This window comes from Macaca mulatta, chromosome 1 (genome assembly GCF_049350105.2).
Source record: "Macaca mulatta isolate MMU2019108-1 chromosome 1, T2T-MMU8v2.0, whole genome shotgun sequence".
Taxonomy (NCBI): domain Eukaryota; kingdom Metazoa; phylum Chordata; class Mammalia; order Primates; family Cercopithecidae; genus Macaca; species Macaca mulatta.
In genome coordinates, this window is record NC_133406.1 from 157,326,806 (window position 1) to 157,350,494 (window position 23,689).

A 23,689-nucleotide genomic window follows, 5' to 3' on the forward strand; every position below is an offset into this window, starting at 1 on the left:
TATTACAAAACATGTTCTCTGGACACAAAATAATTATGTTAGGAATCAGTAGAAATATATAGAAAATCAACAAATATTTTGAAATTAAACAATATCCCTGTAAAACATACTTTCTTATAAATAATTTGAACTAAATAAAAATAAAAACACAACTTTAAAATGTGTAGGATACAGGTAAGGCTAACCGTTTCCTTAGAGGAAAATGTGTTGCTTAAAATGCTTTAGAACCTGGAAAAATGAGAGCACATTGAACTCAAAATGAGTTTAAAGAAAGGAAATACTGACTATAAGGGCAGAAAAATGATCAAATGGAAAGCAGACAATAGAAAAATAAGCAAAAGCAAAATCTGGTTTTAAGAAAGATCTGATCAAGAATAGGAGACAGTGAAATAACCAGTATCAGGAACAAAGCAGTAACTCTCACTACAGGTCCCACAAACACTGAAAAGATAATAAGGGGCTATGATGAACAAATGTATCCTACTAAACTTTTCAACTTTGATGAGATGTACAGATTCATTCAAAGGTACAAAATTTAAAACTTTGAGATGAAGAAAAAAAAAAAAAAAAGCCCTGTCCTAGTATATATACACATTGAATCCATAGTTAAGTTTTCCCTACAAACAATAGTCTAAGCTCATATGGTTTAAGATATTTCAATCAACACCAATTATACACAAAGTATTCTAGAAAATAGAAGAGGGGAAAATGCCTGCTTATTTCATGAGATAAGCATATGATTTTATAAAAACCAAACCAATACCCCTCAAAAACACAGAATTAAAAATCCTTAACAAAATATCAAATATATACCAATTGAGGTATATTGCAGGAATAAACAGCTGGCTTAATATTTGAAAAATAATCAGTGTAACCTAACATATTAACAGATAAAAGAGAAAAACCACTTTATCATTTTAATATATGCAGAAACAAATTTTGAAAAAAGTGCAGCACTCATTTAAGTTTAAAAATATCAGCACACTAGGCTTAGAGAAAAAATGTCTCAACCTAATGAAAGGCATGTATGTAAAACTTACAGTGACCATTATACTTAATAGTGGAATTCTGAATGCTTCCTTCTATGATTCAGAACAAGGCAAGATAGCTGTTTTCTCTACTTCTATTCAGTGTTATACTGGAGGGTCTAGCCTGTACAAGAAGAAAAGAAAAATGAAACAAAAAATATATATATAGTAGAAGGCATTAATAAAACTGTCCTTGCAAAGAGATGACATGATTGTATATATAGGACATTATACAAAATCATCATCAACAACAATAACAAAAATGTTTAAAATAAATGAGTTTTACAAGATCTTAAGATAAAAGAACAATGTATTTCTAACCTAGCAAGAAATAATTAGAAAATAAAATTTTAAATAAAATATACCGTTTATAATGGCATACAAAAACATGGAAGATTTAGGAATACATTTAACAGAATAAATTCAAGATGTACACAGTAAATAACTGAAAACACTGCTGCAACAGTTAAAAGACACTTTAAATATAAATGAAATGTAAATTAGTATATAGATGCTATACAATCCCGGTAAAAATTCAATCATGCTTTTTAAAACAATTGACAAGCTGCTGAGTGCAGTGACTCATGCCTGCAATCCCAACATTTTGGGAAGCAGAGGCAGGTGACTTGCTTGACCCCAGGAATTTGACCAGCCTGGGGCAACATAGGGAGACCCCTTCTCTATGAAAAAAAAAAAAAAAAAAAAAATGAGTTGGGAATGGTGTCATGGTCCTGTGATCCCAGCTGCTCAGGAGGCTGGGGTCAAAGGATTGCTTGAGCCTGGGAGGTTGAGGCTGAAGTGAGCTGCTATTGCACCACAGTACCCCAGCCTGGGTGACAGAGCAAGATCATGTCTCAAGAAAGAAAAGAAAAAGAAGAAAAATTAAAAGCAGTGACAAACTGTTTCTAAAATTTTTACGAAAATGCAAAGCACCCAAAATAGCCAATGCCACTTTGAGAGAGAAGTTGTATTGCCTTATTTTAATACTTATTTTAAAAAATACAGTAATCAAAACAGTGTAGCATTGTTGTAAGGATTCAGGTAGATCAATGGAACAGAATGAAGAGTTTAGAAATAGACAAACACTTTCATAGTCAATAGATTTTTTTTTTTTTAAAAAAAGATATTGCATTTATTCAATGGGGAAAAATAATCTTTTTAACAAATTCCTATCCCTGTGGAAAAAATGATCCATGACCCATACCTCATGCCATAAAGAGAAATAAACTCAAAATCTTTAAAAAGCTTAAAATCTCCAGAAGAAAACATAGGACAAAATTATTGTAATCTTATATTAGGTGAACATTACTTAGATAAGATGCAAAAAACTGTAAATAAAAAGAACTGATAAGCTTGATTTAATCAAAACCAATACAGCACTTCTCTTATTTGAAGACTGTCATCAAGAAGATTAAAAGGCAACCTACAGACTAGGTGGACATATTTGCATTGCATATATCTGACAAAGGACTTATATTCAAAATATAAAAATTATTTTTATAATTCAGTAAGAAACCCAGCAACCAGATTTTTTTTTCCAATGGGCAAAATAGTTGATCAAATATTTTACCAAAAAAGATACATGCATGACTAACAAACACAAAACAAGAGGTTCACTCTTTCTAGGGCTTACAGAAATAAAAGTAAAACCACAATGAGATATTGATCTACACCTACTAGAATGGCTAACATTAAAACTATTGAAAATAGCAAGTGTTTTCAAGGTTGTGGAGCAGCTGTAAGTCTCATATGTTGCTGGTAGGTATATAAAATTGAATAACCACTGTGGAGAGCAGTTTGTCCATTTTTTGATATACATTCACCCAACCAACTCTACTACTAATTATTTACCTAAGAGACATGAAAGTCCTGCACTGAAATGTTTACAGAAGCTTTATTTTCAATAGGCCAAAAAAAAAAAAAATCTGTAAACCATACTAATGTGCATCAACAAGCAAGCAAGTGAGTGGAAAAACAAGACGTAGTGTATGAGTGTGATGAAATATTACTAACAGTTTAAAAGAAGACCACTAAGTTACCCCAACCACATGAACAAATATAAGAAGCATTATGGCAAGCTAAGGAAGCTGTGCACTACATGATTTTATTTACATGAAATTCTATATCAAGAAAAATTTACCTATAGTGACATAAAACTTATCGGTGATGTCTAAAGTAAAAAGTTGGGGAATGACAGCAAATAAGTACAAGGGAAGTTTCTGGGTGATGGAAATGTTCTATGAATCTTGATTGTGATGCTGATTACATTAGTGTTGTCAAAGCTTATCTAACTGTTATTCTCAGTAAATTTTATAAAAGGTATACAAAAAACTTAGAGAAGAGTATATTATTTAAACTCATAAAAGAGAAAAAAAGAACTGTGTGATTTGGTGCCAGTCCCTTTATCTCTATAGGTCGTTTCCTTCTATGTTACAAGAAGAAAAGCTAAACTAAAAAATATTCAAGACTCATCATATGACATGTCGCTTAAAAAATTATTACATTTTTCCTATTTTTATCTCCAGAGGAGAAAGCTTGATACAGAAAACAGAGATGGTCTTGAATCAGAATAGACATTTGGGTTCTCACACATTTGCCTGGTGAGAGAAAATTTAACTTTTTATGGTTGGAATTTCCTTATCTACAAAATTAGATATGGATGAACACCTATACTTCATAAATTTGTTGTGAAAAACCAAGTGATCAAAAAAATTAACGTAAGTTCTTGGCCCTCAGAGGCTGCTGAATAGATAAAAGTTCCCCTCCCCTTTTACTGGAGAACATTTCAAGATTCAAAACTAAAAATAAAGTCAAATAGAATACCAACTACGTACCCTTATCAACTGAATCCTCCAGAGATGACATTTGAGTTTCTATAAAAGATCTCGTCTTCTACTAACTGTCTTTGCAGATGCTCTGAGTGTAGCACCTGTCATACTGCTGAGGGTGAGAAGACAAGCATTATGGAATGGCACAGCAGTGGGAGTAAGAGAGGCCATCCTCGGGGAGCCTTTACTTTGCCTGGTTTCTCATGCTCAGTACCCTTGGACAGCTGAACCACATGAATCTTTTCTTACTCTCTGACTCAACAGAGGGACTCCCAAGTGACCTATAAAAGTTATTTAGTGCACTGTCTTGGGTATCTCATATGTATAGTTGATAATAGGGCAGTGCAGGAAATTCATATTAAAAACAAAAAGCCCTACTTTGATTTTGCTTTGGTTACTTTTCTTGTAAATTAAAAAATAAAATGAAATCCCTAGCCACTTGTATCTTGAAGCCCTGACGCCACAGGTAGAAGGATTTAGTATCTTAAGACCCTTGTGGGAAACAAAATGTGACATTTTCTTAGACACACAACAATATTTTCTTTATGAGCAAAGACTGAAGGCCTTTACCATATCACAAGAGGACAAAAGAGTTTAAATGAAACTTCAATGGTAAACCAAACCAGGTCAGAAAAAGTAGATATTTCTAAACTCAACTACCACCTATGGACAGAGAACATTTCACAACCAGTGTATCAGCCAACCCTGCCAATGGGGTGCTTTAAACAACTCCTCTAGGGCCAATTTAAAAGGGTAAACATGAGAGAAGCTTTTATTAATGTTTCCCTTCATCACAAAAGCAATTTCCCACTGTCATCTGAGCTTTTTACGATGGCCCACTACCGGCACAAGCCATTTTAGTTTACCTCTGACTGTGCACCAGGCAGAAAAGAAAACAAATCAAATAATTAAAATGGTCAAAAATATACCATTTCAAAATGGCTCCATTCTTTAAAAAAATTTATAAGAGCCTGCTTTTCTGAAGAGGGAAAAGTGCAAAGGAGGAACAGAGCAGTGGCTTTCTCTTCTCCAAATAAGCCAAACATCCTAAAATCTTCTCTTCTAGTGATATTTCAAGGTCTTCTTCTGTGACTGCTAAACCAACTGTTCATATCTTCATCTTTCCACCTCTAAGTAGTATCCTTAGTGATAATCCTGTGTCCTAGTGCTTTTAGGACCTGGAAGCATTCTGACTGATGAAAAAATTTATACTGGTTGATCGTGGTGAGAAATGGAGATTTTCCTTATTCAGGCATAAGAATAATGAATCAGCCTCTTGTTTCTCTGTTCAGGGCGACATTGTTAGAAATCTGATTATAAAAGAAACTGTGTGTTACTACTGTAGGGTGGGTTCTGGCAGAAATAGGGTTAATTTTCCTTCCCCTGAGCCAGTAGCTCCCACACCTGTCAACCATCAAAGCTGGGCTTGCCAAGAACCTAGGAGTGAATGGGCATGGGCGCAGCTGTAGCAAATTAGAGTATCCTGAGGAGGTCCAGCATAAAAGATGTGAACTCTTGCATATGTCTCTGTGGGGTTTTGACTGATCCAACAACTATGTTGCTATGGGAATCAAGACTGGTAGGAACCTCGGAGGCTTAGTAATATATAATATGTATTCCTGTCCCTTAGCAGTATATAATATATATTCCCTTCCCTTAGTAATATATAATATGTAAAATTGGATATATGCCTATATTTATGTGTATCTATTTTTCATAATGCCCTTTGGGATCATAGCACAACAGCAATATTTATACTTTTTTAAATTATAAAAAATAATTTGAAAAGAAATATAATAAAGAAAATGGTCTTCCAGCTATGTCTATCATCAGGTATGGAAGCCACATAATTATTGATGAAATAATATTTAATAAGTCTCATCAATGCCATTTCCCAAAAGGATGTAGGTACCATAATACAGCAATCATATATGTAGATGTTTTAAAGAAAATGACTAAAAATAAATAATTTGGAGAAAAGGTACTTGGCCCTGTTGTGACAGTAGCTTATATCTGTCAATGCAAATTTCCTTGTTATTTTGAACCCTGAATTCTGATTTGGGTTGTTTTCTAATTTTAAAAAATATTGAATGTATCTAAAGAGTTATGTCATAATAAGTCTCTTACATTCTTGCCTAAGATGTTCTAGACTTTTGAAACCTGCCCATTTTCAGCTTTGTGTGTCAGTTCAAAGGAGTGGAATTGCAGGAAGAGGACTGAGTTTATACAGTGAAAGAAACATAAAGGTGAAGAGAACATAGAGAAAATGCTTAAATGGTACTTTACTTTCCTGTATTCATTAAATTTCTCTAGTGGAATGTGAAGTAGATATTTCAAGCAATAATAGAACAAAATCATTGCAGAATTCTGTGTGTTCTCTTTGCACTGAGCAAACTAAAAGAAAGTGAGGGCAGAGGGATACATCTTAGTGATTCCACAAAGCCAGCATATATTCTCAGTAGAGGGGTAAAAAAAGCAAATACAGTATATCTAATTGCTCGTAAAATTTAGGTCCATTGACCATAGTTTAATTACAGTCCACCAAATTCTACATTAGGATAAAAAAAAAAAGTGCAACCTTAAAGAATTAAAATAAAATGACATTCTGGCTGAGGAAAAGTTCCAGAATCTTATAGGGTCATGATTTCATATCTCACACACTGTAACCATCATTAATAGCCAAGATATAATGAAATCACTTTTGAAAGAGACTGTCTTCCAGGGCTTTCTATTTAGATGTGAAATTTTTGAAGGGGAAGAAGGCAATTAATAGGATCAACATCAGATTTGGCCCAGCACAGACACTCAAAGCAGATTTTTAAAACAATCTAAATTGCTATTTGAACATTCAGAGATCTTGCACAGATAATTGATTTAGAGACTTCTCAATTTATCAAAATATCCCAAGCATCTTAAGAGTAGGAGTTTCTTTAATTACAGTGGCTATTATTGGACGTTTCAGAGCCCATTTCTTAAGGACCTGCAGAGTTTGCAAAGTCCTGTTGAGCAGACCTTGCCCTAAGATGTTGATGGCTAGCTGGGCCTTAACTGACTCAGCAAGACCTAACTGACCTGCAGAATAGAAAGCGCAGGTCCTCACTTTCTTCACTTTTCACTGACACTGACCCATGACTGACCCCCAGCTCTGCACTCATCTTTACTTGAATGATGGAGGAGTGCTTAAGAATACTGTTACCTTGCTTATTCGCCAAGACTATCTAACACGTGTCCTAGAACATGCACACTGGAGTATTTTGTGATGTGCATATTTTCCGTCATCTTGAGATTTTCACTAGGCAAGCAACTTATTTCACATGTGCTTATAGGAAGGCCATGAGCTGGAAGGAATTTTTTTTTCATTACTACCAGTTGAGTTCAATGTAAACCATTGACCTGAATTTACTGAACTTATCTTATTTCTTTCCCTTGAAGACATTCCCCACATCTGCACTATAAAATCATAACTGAAGGAAGAAAACAGATGTCCAAATTGGAATTCTGATCTTCATAATGATTTAATTCAACCAATTGCTTAAAAGTAAGAATTATCCACACTAAACTTATTTGATTAAATACTAATGATCTTCAACCAGGGATAACCAAAGAGTATTCGTGATAATCTCTCATAGAACAAAACAGATGTGTAAAACATAAACAATTTAATTATGTAATAATGATCATGCTGCCACATAACAGAAGTGTAGGGATGGCCACTGTCTTGCTACCAGTTACCATAGCCATGACAATATCCCTTCTAATGTAGGGTTGGGATCAACAGAAACAGCCTCCTCTTTCTCTTCTCAGTGCTGGCATTTCTTAGAACTTTGGCTGTAAGAGAAATCATGTGTTACTACTATAGGATAAGTGGTTAAATTTCACATATGCTGAACTTATGCTTGAAAAAAGTCATGTTCTTTTTATCTAATTTTTTTTTTTCTGAAACTTGGATTCTCTTTAGTGGTTGTAGGAGGAGCTAGGATAGATGAGATTTTCAATATGTCATTTAAAGGTAACTCATCTTTTTCATTTTAATTTGGTTTGATTTCCCTTTCTCCTAGCCAAGTTGGTACCTGGACATAGCATGAGGCATCATAAAATCTCAAATTTGAGTAGTAGTGTCCCCTAGGATGTCCTTTGTCCCACTTGGTTGTTGCTCATTCTGCTGTCATCTACCTCAGACATCTATGGCAGATGAAAGTCATGTTTATGTTTTATTTATTTATTATTATTATTATTATTATTATTTTGTTTTTCTGCACAGTGAGTGCCTGCAGGTCCTTTTCCTTGTACAAACAGGTTACACTGTTCTGACATGGCTCCACTTCAGCCTCCCCTGCCACTGCGGTTCTGCTGAAGCTCAGTCATGATATTTATCTGACCCCTTCCTAATTAACCAATGATTTATCTCTTCCCCACTGTGGGCACACAGTAACTTTTGAGACAGTTCCCTCATTAGGCTTAGAATGTGTGGAATCAAAGGTGAGAGTAGGGTGGAGGACTATCTATGAACATTTAGCCATCATTACTCAGCTGCAGTTGCTTAATATTGTGGGATACTCAGTCAAGTGGCCTCTTCCTTAAGTCCCAATAGGTTGTAGGTCCCCAGCCTCCTTTTCTTTTAGCCACCCCCACCTCCATCCCTCTCTTGGGGCTTTCCATCACTGCTTAGTCTTCATCTTGAGGCTTATCCTAAAGTGAACCAGATTGAGATGAAATGGAGAACTAAAGAAAGACACTGGTATCTTGCCTACTGCTTTCTTTCTCTCTCTCTCTCTCTCTCTCTCTCTCTCTCTCTCTCTCTCTCTCTCTCTCCCCCCCACCCCTCCCTCCCTCCCTCTCCTACCCTATTCAGTCTACTGACTCACATATGTGTTTTCTCTGGAATAGCCTGTAGTTGCTTTATATTCTACATAATAAAACATAAATTTCAGATCTCCAAAATGTTTTAACTTGTAAGAAAAATTGGAATTTGTAAATTCTTCTGTCTTTTATTTAAGTCTGGATTTCAAATATATTGCTTTATTGGGATACCAAACCCTGATTTACCACAAACACTTGGCAACTTTGTTCACATTATTTCAGAATTTCTTCAGAATCATGGAAACCCTAAGATTTAATGAATGAAAGTCAAAAAGATTATAATTTAAAGTGATGATAAAATATATAATTTAACCTTTGAAAAATATTACACCCATTTCTGAGACCACAATGTAATATTAAATATAAAGATTCTGGGATATTTAACAAACCAAGTGAGAAATTGCATTTTGGCTCACAATTGTCTGGAGCCAGGGCTCACCCTACTGTGGAAAACCTCATCTTCATTTCCTGTCTTACTCTCCATGTCATATGGCTGTTATCTTCTCATCTGTATCAGTGTTTCTCTTCACAGACCAGCTTTGTCTACATCCTAGTGTACAAAATGAAGAATATGAGAGGTGTGTTGAGGCTCTCCGGTTTTTACATTTCCATTTCATCTTCAAGAATCCAGCTTTAACTGGGACTGCAATACTGCTGTACTCTGTCAGTTTACTAAAGAGGAAACATTAACAGCTATAACTTGGATCTTGAGCCCATCTTTCATTGAACCTTTGGTCAAGGGGAAAATAATGGGATAGTGTAAGTATGGAGTCATTCGTCATATGAATCAGGGTTGGAAGGGGAAAAATGGGGTAGTGTAAGTATGGAGTCATTCTTCATATGAATCAGGGTTGGAAGTGAGATTTTCCTTCCTTCTTCCTTTCTCTCTCTGTCTCTCTTTTTAAGAGAAAGAGTGTCAGGTAAAAGTATATAAATGTCGACTGGGCTCAGTGGCACATGCCTGTAATCCCAGCACGTTGGGAGGCTAAGGCTGGTGGATCACGAGGTCAGGAGTTCAAGACCAGCCTGGCTAAGGTGGTGAAACCCTGTCTCTACTAAAAATATAAAAATTAGTCAGGTGTGGTGCAGGCACCTGTAATCCCTGCTAATTGGGAGGCTGAGGCCAGAAAATTGGTTGAACCCCAGGGGCAGAGGTTGCAGTGAGCAGAGATCGTGCCACTGCACTTTAGCATGGGTAACAGAGTGAGAGTCTGTCTCAAAAAAAATTAAAATTAAAATTAAAAAATAAATAAATAAATAAATAAATAAATCAGCTATAATATTGTTTCTAGTATTTATATTGGCTTATTATTTCTATTTACTTATTAAATAAATCTGGTACTCCTTTGTGCAGTTCTCCTAAGGCATACATGGAAAATAACTTGTAAAATTTAACTTTTTTAATTGGTAGACTTAAACTCTTTTATGCTAATTCTTCTGTAATTCTTCAAAATAATGTGTCATAAATTATTTATGAATAAAACAAAACAAAAACAAAAACTTATGTTATCAATCTTTTCTAGACAAAAGGTCACAGTTATTCAAGATGGATTTTTATTTCTGTTCTCTAGTACTCTGAAATTTTTCAAAATCAGTAATATGTGGAATATTTTTGTTTTTAGTGCACACTATTTTAACTAATTTGTTCATCTTGCATCCTAGTCTGGTGTTAAAGTCTTGCAGTTTAACTTTTGTCTTAACTAATATGATATTATGAAAAATACATATTTTTCACTTTAACTTATTGACGTAATTAATTACTTTAAGTTTCTAATATTGAACTGTCTTTGCATTCCACTTACAAACTGTTTATAGGATATGTTATTTTCAAATATTAGAAGATTATTCTTATATTCATTAAAATATAATTTTATTTTGGATTGTGTATTAACTTACAAAAATTAGTTTGAAAGACTTTTTGTCAACCTGCCTTTGGCAGGTATTGGTATTAACGTTCTACTGCTTTTCTAAAAGATGCTGGCTAGCATTGCATTTCTTAGTTTTCTACAATAGTGTAAACAGAATTAGCACAACTGGTTGGTTTAAGTTCTGAAGGTTTAAGCATTTAACGTAAACCCTTCATAACCTCTACTATCTGGATGTTACTCTGCCAGATTTATTAATTTTATATATGATTTTTTTGTTTAGTTTTCAATGTTTTCTTCATTTTTGGTAATTAATTTACTCTAAAATGTTGCATATTTTCTTTAGTTTGCCATATTTATTTACATAGAATCAAACAAAATATTCTCATTTTTAAAATCTTACTTTTTACTTTTAAGTTTGACAAAAATATCATAATAAAGAAAACTAGAATATTACTTATTGTATAGGCAAAAATATAAAAGACATTATAATTTAAAAATTGATTAATGTATAACTTCAAACAGAATGAACAATTTTGTTCAATGGAGTCATATGAACGTATTGCCAACATTCAGTTTTTTTGATTTATTGGGTGTCATATCTTTCTAAATTCCACCTTAAAATAATACTGAGGAAAAAACGCTTGACTTGTAATATGTTTCAGGTAGTTTGAAATAATCATCAAAATTGCTGAGGATAGTGCCTAACACAGAGGTAATTCTGAGTTAATTTTATTTTCATTCCAGGTAAGTTTTTCCACCTGGTAAGAGTCTAGGTTAGAATTCAAAGATTATTCAATTTATTTTATTTTATTTTAATTTTTGACAAAGTCTGACTCTGTCACCCAGGCTGGAGTGCAGTGGCACAATCTTGACTCACTACCACCTCTGCTTCCCAGGCTCAAGGGATCCTCTGACCTCAGCCTCCCGAGTAGCTGGGACCACAGGCATCAGCCACCATATCTGACTAATATTTGTGTTTTTTGTAGAGACAGGGTTTCACCATGTTGCCTAGGCTGGTCTTGAATTCCTGAGCTCAAAGCCATCTGCCCCCTTTGGCATCTCAAAGTGTTGGGATCACAGGTGTGAGCCACTGCATCCAACCAATATTTTTAATTTAAATAAAATTAAATGAGGAAAGTCAAGTGACCACCACAATGGATAATGATGTCAACTGCAGTGCCTTGTCCTGACCATTCCAACAACACATAAATAATATGGATAATGATACTGAATTTCTCCTTCAAAGAACTTTTCACGTATGTGTAAAATATGGCCTTCCCTAAGAGGCTAGTGATACAAAATTATGTTACATATTTTAAAATAATTACATTTTAATTAAGTAAAAATATTAATTAAATTATATATTAGTTGAATACACCAATTAGATGAAATTATATAACTAAATTAAAATTAATTAAAATAAAATTTTAATTGATTAACTACATCATTTTTATTTCAGTTCTCTCACAATAATCAGTGTATTACAAAGCATCCTTTTCTCTGAGGTTCTATCTACTATAAGTCAGAAACCTGATGTCTTATCTGAATCTAAGAAAACTTTTTGTTTAGTTGTATTTCATCAGAGGAAAAACCAAAAGTCTAGTCAGAACTTAAAGAGTCCTATTATTCTTAAAGAGTCTGACTGGACTTTTGTTTTTTCCTCTGACCACACTTTTGCTTCTTTCATGGTTGCATGTTATGGCTGCAAAAAAATCAGCAAATCTAGATTGCCAATGCAAGTTCCAGTTTAAGAAAAAGGCCCAAGTTAACTAACCATGGTATGACAAAAATTACCCAGTTCAAGCCATGGAATTGCCTGTTGCAAGATCCAGGCTGCAGCAGGACATGTGGTTATATCCAAGGACCAACATCATTGCTTATAAAACAGCATTTCATGAGATTTCAAGTTAAGGGGGTTTAGCATTACACCAACTGCAAAGCTCAACATCAAAGAAAATTGAATGAAATGTCTTTCAGTTTTGCCATTACTTGCCTCTTATAATTTTTACAAATATATATGTGCACATATGCTTATACATTTGTATACATTTTACCAAATGCACCCCCATATTATTAGAATTAGAAAGAGGTTTTAGGATGGTGAACAGATTAATTTATTTATTTGAAATATATCAGCTGAGTACATATTGCTACCATACATTGTTCTTGGTGCTACAGATTAAAAAAAAAAAAAAAAAAAAAGCTCATAAAAGAGATCCCAAATTGTCTTTTTAACTTTTTGTGATCATTGTCTGTAACCTAGACTACTGCAACAGCTTCTACACTGCCTCTGATATTTGTCCTTTTCCAGAGTACAAAGTTTATCACTATGAGGTCATTTTCCTGCCTCTTGGTGGTTACCTACTGTCTTTGCCCATTTGTGTTGCTATAAAGGAAGACCTGAGGCTGGGTAATACGTAAAGAAAGATTTATTTGGCTCATTGATTTGCAGGCTGAAGAAGTATGGCACCAGCATCTGCTACTAGTGAAGGCTTCAGGCTACTTCCACTGATTGTGGAAGGCAAAGGGAAGCAGACCTGTGCAGAAATCATATGGTGAGAGAGGAAGCAAGAGAGAGACAATGGGGACGTGCCAGGCTCTTTTTCATAACCAGCTCTTGTCGGAACTAATAGAGCAAGAACTCACCAAGCCATTCATGAGGGATCCGCCCCCACAATCAAAACACTCCACTTTACGTCTCCACCTCCAACACTGAGGATCAGATTGCAACATGAGATTTAGAGGGGCAAACATCCAAATTATAACACACATTTTCCTAGCATGAAGTCTATCATCCTAAGTGTGCTTTACAAGACTTTCATGATATGGCCTTGATTCAAGGCCATCCTGAGATATAAAGTCTCATGTCAAGAACCAGGGGCTGTAGAGTCATGCATCTTGAGTTTGAATTCTGATTCTACTTCTAACTAAGTATGTGACTGTGGACAAGTAACTTATCTTTTCTTTGTCTTTGTTTCTTCAGGTATAAAATGAGAATCACAAATATACCTATGTGAAAGCTTGTAGAAAATTAATTAGGTTAATTTATGTAAAATGTGAATAGTGCCTAGAATATAGTGAGCACTTAACAAATTAGGCTAGGATTACCTGTTAAATTTTGTTCTTTCCAGTTCATATCCTCAACTTCAGGTCCATTTCTGTGCAAACCAGGCCAATAAATGTGATGGCCTTTTTTTACAATGCTTTTTATGAAGTCCTTACCCCTGGCCTGTTTGGCCTTGGTATGTCCTACTTTGACTTTAGATCCATGTCAAGAACTTTAAGAAGTTTGATAATTTACTCTACTTGCAAGCTAATAAGTTAGTCTTCAATAGTTTTATAGATGCTGGCAGAAGATAGGACATTCCTGGGTCAGGGAAAAAAATTTTAATAAAAAAATTTTATTAATAACAGTAGCAGAGTTTTAGTATTTTCTTTGATTCTCTGACCCCCTGTTCCCATAAGGTGATGCCAAGAGGGTTAAAGTGACACCTGTATACCTGTTGCATTTCAGGAGAGAAACCTTGAGCTTAGGGAGCCCAACTTTTGAATGAATAAAAAGCATGCCTACCTTTTGCTGCCAAGAGAGAGGCTATACTTCTAAGACTATAAGCAAACCTGCCCTTCTCTCTGGACAGAGATGCTATATTTTCCAAGTCTATCCACTGTACAAATATTATTGAAAAGACAGTTGGGACAAATGCAGTCAGTACCTCTGCTATCAAGATGTAGACAGGTGCAAGAATGCCACGGGAGAATTGTCTCTCAACAGTCTCAACTACAATTCTTCCATTCTGCCCTCACTCAAGGCAGGGTTTTTGGCCCATGTAGGCCATAAGCTCCCTGAAGACAGATTCTCTGTATTTTTCCCACTTATTCCAATTCCTAGCATAGTTCCTTGCACATAGTAGGTACTCAAAACACTTTAGAAGAAATAAGAGAATGTAATATAAATGATATTATTTTCATTCCTACCATTCCTACCATAACCAGTTGGAGAATAAAATTGAAAAATAAGTCTCATTCATATCAGCAACAACTTTATAAATACTTTAGTAATGTGCATACTTTATGAAAAGTGTGCACAAACTTTATATAGATATCTACAAAATGATATTAGTATCATAAAAAAAGATTTAGATATATAAAGCTACATGCATAAAAATGGGAGCAGTACAGGACTTGAATTGCAATAAGAAACACAGCTTTTATTTGCATCTTTGCAACTTAACAAGCTACATGCTCTTAGAAAAAAAGTGGAAGCTTTCATAACTTTTTATACATTTATTCAACAACTATTTACTGATCTCTCAGTAGAGGCCATGCCCTGTTCAGTTGTAATTGTCTTCATTATTCAACCCTAATTATTAAGAGTGACTTCTGATAGCTAGCTTGTAATTTGATATAATAAAAGCAATTGTTAAGTTTATGGACCATATAGGAAAAATATTTGGGTCTTTATAAAAATGTATTATTATATATAATATTATACATTAATACTGTATGACATAAAACATACGAATAGTATGTCATTTATATAATTAAATATAATATTACACTTGTAAAAGGTATTAACTCTACTTATCTTTGGTTTTATTTTTTATTTTTTCCTAGAAAACCTACTTTCTACTTCAAATAACCTCATATATATATGCATATATATATATATATATATATATATATATATACTACTGGTGATATACTAACTAGTAGTTATATATAGAGAGAGTAGATATATATGTATATAAACTAGTAGTTATATACATATATAGATAAATACTGGTGATACACTACTAGTTATACATACACATACACACACACACACACACACACACACACACACGTTAGTAATCACCAGTCATGCCAACAACTCTAAAAGAGGACTTGCTTTTTAAATAAAAGAAGGAGCAATTCACAATATAAATTCTGTATTTGTTCTGAAAGCTAACCAAGGTAGATAATTAGAAAACTCAGTAATGGTGTAAATTTGAATTATATCAATAAAGCTTATAGCTGTATGTACCATTTTTTTCTGTTGTGAAAAAAAATGTAGATATAGCCTCATAAAATATATGAGAGTAATTCATTATTTTACACCAGACAACTAAATGATAATGTTTAGTATTGGTGTAATAACCAGACCTCTGGACAAGACAGTCGCATTATCACTCCCAATAAAATAGCACTTCAGTATTCTGCAAGATTGCCATCACTGTCAAGGATCGTTGGGTGGTGTTTACAAATAGTTAACCAGGCTTCCTCACAGCTGTTCAAAATTGAGGGCTCATGAACACTTATGCAAGCAGGGTAAAATCTTATAAGCACAGATGAGCAGGAAGAACGGTGGTATGCCAAATGCATAACAAATAAGAATTTTAATTCATCTCATCATGAAAACAATAAAAGATGAAGAAAGAGAGGACAGAGGCCTTGGATGCCCAGAATTAGAGACTTAACTCAGATTAACAGTGCCAGTCAGACTTAATGAAGATTGTTTATAAACACAAATTTGGCAAATTTCAGAGCTGAATGTAGGAAACAACTACTCAAGTGCTCTTTTGGTTGTGTGGCTAATGTTTGAGGATATTTAAAATTTAATCATTAAATTTAATCAACTTGACAGAGCCTCTAGACCATTAGGTATTTAGATAATCATATAATTAATGTTTCTCTGGGATATCTCACAGTGTCATGTTTTAGGAGATGTTTAATACTTTTCTAAGATTTTGCTACTCAACATATATTTCTGTGCAAAATATACAGACCCAAAATCTTTAGATAATAGTTTTTTTAATCCAATGTAAAAGAAGAAAGTGGTGAAATCTCCATCACTGTTTTGTGATTTTTGAACTAAGTCCAACCCCCTCATATGAGAGAAAACTGTGACAGAGGGAAGTTAAAAGTCTTACCAGAAGACCCAGACATGATAAGTGGCAGAGCAGGAACTATAGCTCAGGTCTCTTGCATCTTGATCTGAAGTTATTTCCCCTCATCTTTCTTTCAGGGCAAGGTTCTTCTATACGTGAGGCTCCAAAATGTAACATTCTAGTAACTTGAGTATCTTGATGGACATAGCACAAGTAAACCCAGTCTGTATATGCTGTTTCTGAAAAGCAATGGACATTGATATTTGAAAACTCCTAGTTCCTTTTCCAGCTCTCATTTAACAACAGTGGCACATTCATGTCAAGAAATCTTCAGTTAATGTGACAGAACCCTAGAATTTCATGCCTCTCTTTGTTTTCAGACATGCAATTTAGAATTGAGTTTAGTTCTCTTACTGACAAGTCAATTTGGATTTTTTTCAATGCACAAAATTAATTTTTAATTTATTTTCTTGGTTAAGTGTGCATTCATTAATGACTCACAATGAGGTGGCACAAAGTCATAATTTGAGGAGATTCCAAGGAATCAAAAAATTTTTTAATATTACATTTATTTTGCAATATTTTTTTCAGTCACTGTACTTTTTTTTTTTTTTCTGATTCCATTCATGGTAAAATGACAAGTGTAAGTAGAATACTTTTATAATTGATTTAATTTTTTTTTAGCCAGAAAAATACAATGAACCATTCTAATCTCAGGTAGGACTTAAGACACATGTCAACTATGTAATAATCTTCAAGTTGTCTTCTTCTTTTCTTTTTTTTTAACGGTATATAGCTATTGCGAAGTTAACATTTACTTCCTCAGTACACTGAAGTGGCATAGTACCTCTCAATTGTGTCACTTTTTAATACTCAACACACTGATACTATTTCAGTATCTTAAGAGACAGGTTTCATGAACACACTACTTGCCTCTACTTATGCTGCAGAAAAAAAAGTCTAAATTTACAAGAAATCTTTAAAGAATGTTTAATTTACCTACCTTCACATACAATAGTTCTTGTTGTTCTCCAATATAAAACTTCTCCATAATGGTAAATTGCTTTACTAACACCTAATAATTTTTTTTTTGAAAAGACAAGCAAAATCAATGAATCTCTAGCTAGACTAAGAAAAAAAAAAGCGAAAAGACCCAATAAAATCAGAAATGAAAAAGCAGACGTAACAGCTGAAAGCACAAAGAATCACTAGAGACTATTATGAACAACTAGAAGCCAACAAATTGGAAAGCCTAGAAGAAATGGTTAATTTTCTGGATGCATGCAACTACCAAGATTGAACCATGAAGAACTAGAAAACCTGAATAAACCAATAGCAAGTAAAGGATTGAAGCCGTAAAACAAGTCTCCCAACAAAGAAAAGCTCAAGACCTGATGGTTTCACAGCTGAATTCTACCAAGAATTTAAAGAAAAGCTAATAACAATTTATTCAAATTCTTCAAAATCAAAATCAAACAGCAGGAAATACTTTCAAACTCATTATATGAAGCCAGCATTACTCAGATATCAAAACTAGACAAGGACACAACAAGAAGAACAAAAACTATAGGCTAATATCACTGAAAAATATAAATGCAAAAATCTTCCACAAAATACTAGCAAACTGAATGCAACAACACATTTTCACCATGACCAAATGGAATTTATCCCAGGGGTGCAATGAGTTCAACATACACAAATCAATGAAGATGATACATCATGTTAACAGAATTGAGAACAAAATCCATGTGATCATTTCAATACACGGTGAAAAAGCATTCAAGAAAATTCAACCTTGCTTGATATTAAAACCCTTCAACAAACTGGCTATAGAAGGAGCATACCTTAAAATAACAAAGGCCATAGATGACAGACAGACAGTTAGCATCATATTGAACAGGGAAAAATTGAAAGCCTTTCTGCTAAGATCTGAAGTAAGACAACCCTTAGTTGTTGTAAACCACTAAGATTTTGTCAGAGTACAGTGTAACCTAGCAAAATTAACTAATTAATAAAATGGAACATGTAAGTGGTGTTCTGCTGAAAAAAACACCAATATATGTGCCATCGAGTTTTGAATGGGGTAATTGTCTAAAAGGGTATTTATTGTTGATGGGATGCAAGACAACTCATTATGCAGGTGTGTAAGTGGAACATTTAATATAATTGTTGCCTGTAATTACTTCGAAGACAGGTAATGCATTGCATAAGCTTGAGCTGTACATGGAGAAGTTGGAAAACAGAAAGCTACTCATGTAATGTTGGCAGCGTTTGATAAGGTACTTGAAGAACAAGATGAGAAAAGAAAGCATTGGCCAGTTTACTAACAGAGACAAGAGGTGTAATTCCTTTATATTTCTGTCTGTAAAACGTAACATTGTGAAATTTTAATCACAAAGTCGGTTAACACTCAGCCTCATGACAAAGACCAAATTGGAGGTTAAGGGAGCTAAAGCCTATTATTAAAACTCAGAAATAATTAATGTGGCACCCATTCAATCTTTCCAACTGGTCAAAATTTCTCATGGAAAGGAGACTCAGAGTAAGACCTTCCCATAGAATCTTGCTAAGTTTAAATGACTGGCAGCTAAAACTAGAGAGAAACGCCTATTTCAGGGGGAAAAAGTGTGTACATTGGCACTGGAAACTGGTATCAAATAAATAAAAATCTTACTATGCTTTTGAGAGAGTTGTGCCAGCACTCTAAATTAAACAGACTATAATTATTTGAGACTTGAAATTCCTTTTGAGTACTAAGGTGTCCAGAGTAATAAATAAAAATACAGAATGCCTAGTTAACTTTGAATTTCAGATAAATAACAAATAGTATTTTAGTATAATTTTATCTCATGCAATATTTGGGACATACACTAAAATATTATTTGTAGTTTTTCAAAATTCAAATTTAACAGTGAGTACTGTATTTTATCTTGTAAACCAATATGGAGATCCAAACTTTTATAGGCAGAAAATAGACTGCAAAGCCATCTGGACCACCAGGAAGGACGTATCCTTTCATAACCTCTTCAGATATGGCCAAGGAAGAGAATGGAAAAAGAAGGTCCTTGTAGATGTCAGATCCAAGATCCATGAAAAATAAAGAACTGAAGATGTTTTGCTTTCAGGGAACAATACCTAATCCAGAAATGTTCTATGTCTTTCCATACCTTACTTCTCATTGCCATGTTATTTGCATTATTACTTTCTGTGAGTGGTTTATAAGTTCATCCCATTGAGTCAGGTGACTGACTTTGGTCAATGTACATGTTAGTAGACATAACTTATGACATTGCTGAGCAGCAACTTAAAGCATAATCAAATAGTTATTCAATTGCTCCTTTCCCTCTGCCACCAGATCAGCAATGTGGGAGACAGGAGCTTCACCTTCAGCCTGGATTCCATGATGGAGAAAATACATGGGGCAGACCAGTGGTTATTTGCAGCTAACATGTAAGATGAATAAGAAATCCATCTTTTTGTGGGGGTAGGGGATTGAGAAAGCCCTAGATTTTGAGGGCTTAGGATTGTTTGCTAACCTTGCTAATATGCTGGTACTAACAGGTTCTGAAAAAGCATTCATTCGTTTATTCCAATCGCAACACAGCTGTAGTTTATTACAGCTATAAGATATATTTGTGTTGTAATCAAGATTAACCGGTTTGCCCAAGGTCATCGAGGAAGGCAAAATTCAGATTCACTTATTCACTTATTTGGCTCCTTCTATGGGCTTATTGATATTCAAGACATTGAGAAGTACAAGAGAATAAAACAGTCCCTGACTTCAGAAAATGAATCACTTTGTTAGAAAGATAAGTTCTATACATGTTTACACACATGTGCACACACTCCATGTGGTTCGAGTCACCTCCCTTACAATATTTCACATTGTTTCTTACCCTCACATCTGCCTCCTCCAGCAGCTGTGTCATGCTGTAGAACACATTGGCATGCCTTGGATGCCTCTCCATCCACATTTAAAGACCATCATTATATTGGCTTTCTTTTCCAATATAAACTTCGCCACTTGCTTTATGGTAACATTTTTTTTTAGTGCAAAATAATGGAATATAATTTTATAAATGTAACTTCTGTATGATATGCTAATTTTTTTCCAAGATGTATACATTTATCTAATGAAAGAAAAACCAAACAAGAAAATTATTTTGGTTGTAAAGAATAAATGCCCATTCAAAATATTCCAAGAAAAACAAGCTGGGTGAATTTTTTAAAAGATTTGAAAAGGAAATGTGGACTCATGGGTTCCAAGACGCCTTAAAACAAGTACCTTAGCTTCACATCTTTCTGATCCTGTAGGTTTCCTGCTTCTTAGAGTCTGTTCCACTCCTTTAGTCTACAAATGAATTTTCCCTGCCCACCCTTTCTGTTTATTCATCATTTAGGAGGTTGTAATAATTTGCTATGTTGCCAGCTCAGGCCAAAAGTTTTGCATAACTTGTCCAACCCAGAACCCGTTGCCTTCGGAATACAGTTTCTCTGCCTCTTATTCCTGATAATTAAAGAAAAAACTGATTGACTATTGATCTCCTAGAATCAAATATACACTCCAGTCTAATTATAGGCATTTTTGTGAAATACTGTAGACTTAGTTCTAGACCACCAAATAATGCAAATATTGCAAAAAAAGGTAAGTCAATTTTTTGGTTTCCCGGTCTATACAAAATTTATATTTACACTTACTGTAATTCATTAAGTGTGCACTACTAGCATTAGGTCTAAAAGACGATGTACAAACCTTAATTAAAAATACTTTATTGTTAAAAAGTGCTAACAATCACTTAAGCCTTCAATTAGTTGTAGTTTTTTTGCTTCTGGAGGGTCTTGCCTCCATGTTGATGGCTGCTGCCTAATCAGAATGGTGGTTGCTGAAGATTGGGATGGCTATGCCAAGTTCTTGAAATAAGACAACAAATGAAGTTTGCCACATCTATTGACTCTTTTTTGATGAAAGATTTCTCTGTAGCATGCCATTTCCTTTTATAGCATCTTACCCATGGTAGATCTTCTTTCAAAACTGGAGTCAATCCTCTCAAACTGTGCCACTGCTATATCTACTAAGGTTCTGAAATATTTTAAATAATTTGTTTGTATTTCAAAACCTGTTCACAGCATCTTTACTAGGAGTAGATTCCTTCTCAAGAAATCAATCACTGTCTTTGTTCATCCATAAAAAGGAATTCGTCATCTGTTCGTTTTATCAGAAGACAGCAGTGATTCAGTCACATCTTCAGGCATTATATCTAATTCTAATTTTAATTCTAATTTACATCTAATTCTAATTCATCTTGCTATTTCCACCACATCTTCAGGGACTTCCATTGAAGTCTTGAATCCCTCAAAATTATCCATAAGGCTGGAATTGACTTCTTCCAAACTTCTACAAATGTTGATATTTTGACTTCTTCCCAGAAATCACTAATGGCATCTAGAATGGTGAATTATTTCCAGAAGATTTTCAATTTACTTTGACCAGATCCATCAGAGTAGTCACTATCTATAGCAGATATAGCCTTAAAAAATGTATTTCTTAAATAATAAGACTACAAAGTAAACATTACTCCTTGATGTATGTGCTGTAGAATGGATGTTTTGTTAGCAGACATGAATGCAACATTAATTTCCTTATACATGTGCATCAGAGGTCTTGGGTGATTAGGTTCATTGTTAAAGAGCTGTAATTTTTTTTAAAAGAGTATTTTTTCTGAAGAGTAGGTCTCAATATAGGGCATAAAATATTCAGTATACCATGCTGTAAATAGAAATGTTGCCCTCCAGGCTTTGTTATTCCATTTTATACAGCACAAGCACAGTAGATTTAGCATAATTCTTAAGGGTCCTAGGAGTTTTGGAATGATAAATGACCATTGGCTTCAATGTCAAGTTGACAGCTGCATTAGCCCCTAACAAGAGACTCAGACTGTTCTTTGAGGCTTTAAAAGCCAGACATTGACTGCTGCTCTCTAGCTATGAAAGTGTTAAATGCTATCTTCTTCCAACAGAAGGCTGTTTGCATTGAAAATCAGTTGTTCACTGTAGGCACTTTCTTCAATGATCTTAGCTAGATCTTCTGGATCACTTGCTGCAGCTTTTGCATCAGCACTTGCTGCTTCATCTTAGACTTTTATGTTATGGAGATAGCTTCTTAAAACTCATAAGCCAACCTCCTCTAGCTTCCTACTGTTTTTCAGCAGCTTCCTCACCTCCGTCAGCCTTCATAGAAGTGAAGACAGTTAGGGTTTTGCTCTGGATTTGCGTTTAGCTTAAGAGACTATTGTGGCTGTTTTGATCTTTTATCCAGACCACCAAAATGTTTTCTATATCAGTAACACAGTTGTTTCATTTTATTATCATTGGTGTGTTCACTGGAGTAGCACTTTTAATTTCCTTCAAGAACTTTTCCTTTGCATTCACAACTTGCTTAACTGCTTGATGCAAAAGGACTAGCATTCTGCCTTTCTCAGCTTTCAATGTCCCTTCCTCACTAAGCTTAATCATTTCTAGATTTCAATTTAAAGTGAGAGAAAGATATGCAACTCTTCCTTTCACTTGGACACTTGCAGCAAGTTTGTTCAACCCTCAGCCTGCAGCCCAGGATAGCTTTGAATGCGGCCCAACAATAATTTCATAAACTTTCTTAAAACATTATGAGGGTTTTTTTGTGATTTTGTTTTTTAGCTTGTCAGCTATCATTAGTGATAGTATATTTTATGTGTGGCCCCAGACAATTCTTTCAATGTGGTCTAAGGAAGTCAAAAGATTGAACACCTGTGACTTAGAGGCTATTATAGGGTTATTAGTTGGCCTGATATCAATTTTTTTCTCAGGAAATAGAGAAGCCCAAGGAGAGTGAGGGGGATGAGAGAGCAGTTGGCAGAGCAATTGGAATGCACACAACATTTATTAAATCCACTGTCTTACATGGGTGTGGTTCATGGCAGGCAGTCCAAAACAATTACAATAGTAACATCAAAGATCAATGATCACAGACCATCATCAAAGACTACCATAATGTAATAATTTAAAAGTTTGAAATATTGTGATAATTTTATTATTAATTACAAAATTAATAACTACCAAATGAGACAAAATGAGACACAAACACGAGAACTGAGCACATGCTGTTGGAAAAAGATGCCAATAACTTGCTGGATGCAGGATTGCCACAAACCTTCAATTTGTTAGAGAAAAAAAAGTGATATCTGCAAAGTACAATCAATAAA